Raw genomic sequence first — 1,638 nt, 5'->3', positions numbered from 1 at the left:
ACTATATCAGGCTGTGCCAGGGCAGTGGGTAGGTTCTTAGAAAAGCGTGCAAACCGTAGGCCATTGTAGCTTATGTCAACCCCATACTTGAAAGTGTTACATAATGTTAAAACTAAAAACTGGTCAGGGTGGTCCTCGAGTGTACTTTCCAACCTTGTCACATTAACGGGGGTTGGGAGGACCAAGGCAGCCCCTTCACTTGGGTCTACGGGAGGACTTGGGATGGGAGGCCCCTGGGTCCTTTTCGGCGTCGCTGTGACGTTTTCTGTCGACCCGAGATCGGTCGGGACAGTGGCACCCAGGGTGGGCTCCCCGGCATTTGTTGCATTTGGGTGCAAGACCCGGTGGAGTTGAAGTTATTACATGTGCCCCTACTGACGACCCCGTCAGAGGCTCTGGAGTTGGGTCTCTTAGAAAAAAAAGAGGGTATTCCTCTCTCAGTACAGAAGGTGCGACAGTAAAAATAGTGAAACATAACTGATGATCTAGATTAGACCACAGTAGAGACTTGTTAAAACTGGCCTTTTGGAAAACTTGTAGTCGTAAATAGCCCAACCTAAACCGGCATGGACCCTAGCGGCGTATCTAATTAGGCTAAGATAATGCAGTAGTTCCTGTGAGCGATGGGGGAATTTACGCGTAAGTACCCTTAAGTAAATGGTAAAGGCTTTCCTATTCTTGGTCACTGTCATGACTGAGTTCTCTATGGACAAGACAAGCGGCTCATCCTCCACATTCGATAGGATTTTAGGGAGCAATTTAGACAGTTCAAAAAACTCACCCAACTTGATCTCTTTCACGTAGCTGGCAGGTATAGGATCCTGGAAGGGCGTTGCGTGAAGGCCTGGGTCGGTGAATGTGATGTCTTCGTGGGGGTGGGTGTGGAAAAGGGTGTCCATGACGATTGCACGGAAAGTTTTGGCACTGTTTTGGGTCGACGGTTGAATAACTGATTGGGCTTCAATGGCACCTACCGCGGCCCTAGCGGCTTCGCCAGTGATTTCTGTGGAGGCAACTGCGACAGATTCCTTCACAAGCCGTTGGAGTTCTGCGATTTGATCCTCGCTAAAAATACTGTTACGATTCTGGGGGCGTTCCAGATGTTTGTTCAAATTGAGATCTGAGGCTTCGCCGTTGGGCCCACTGTTTGCGTTAAACGCTGAAACAGAATAAAGGCTGGTAATTCTTCCTTCCAAGGTACTTCGCTGGCCAGTCGAAGGTAGACCATTCTGCTGGCAGAGACCACGAAGATCGGAAATTGGCAAAGCGGGTAATACCGCCGGATCCATGTTGACGTTATTCTGGGCGCGAACCGCTCTGCGAGGTCTGATGGGTGGCATGGCTCCGTGAGTTGCACAATATGTCTCCAAGAGAATTGCTAAACACCAATGAGTATCAATGTGACGAAATTTGGGTGGATTATTGGGGATTTCAGTGCAGATACTTAAAATTTCAGTGCAGATGCTTGAACTGAAGTGTTTTGGTTTGAAGGCAAACAGAAATGACGCATTACCGCGGTTCAGGGACTTTGATATGCTAGTCCTTAAGCACGTGGCGCCTAGAGTTGTGATTGGATAATAATGTGCATGGTGTGATGTTCGCGTGAGTCAAGCTCGCTCTGTAACGAGAGAACGCATA

At 48.7% G+C, this 1,638-nt stretch overlaps 1 pseudogene; it reads right to left on the bottom strand.

The window, feature by feature from the left end:
* Window positions 1-205: 205 nt before the first annotated feature.
* LOC138020807 (uncharacterized) lies at window positions 206-1,340 on the bottom strand (annotated as a pseudogene).
* Window positions 1,341-1,638: the final 298 nt, after the last annotated feature.

This window comes from Montipora capricornis, chromosome 10, assembly GCF_036669925.1.
Source record: "Montipora capricornis isolate CH-2021 chromosome 10, ASM3666992v2, whole genome shotgun sequence".
Taxonomy (NCBI): domain Eukaryota; kingdom Metazoa; phylum Cnidaria; class Anthozoa; order Scleractinia; family Acroporidae; genus Montipora; species Montipora capricornis.
The sequence above is the reverse complement of the archived record's forward strand: the minus strand, read 5'-3'. Positions and strand labels throughout refer to the sequence as shown.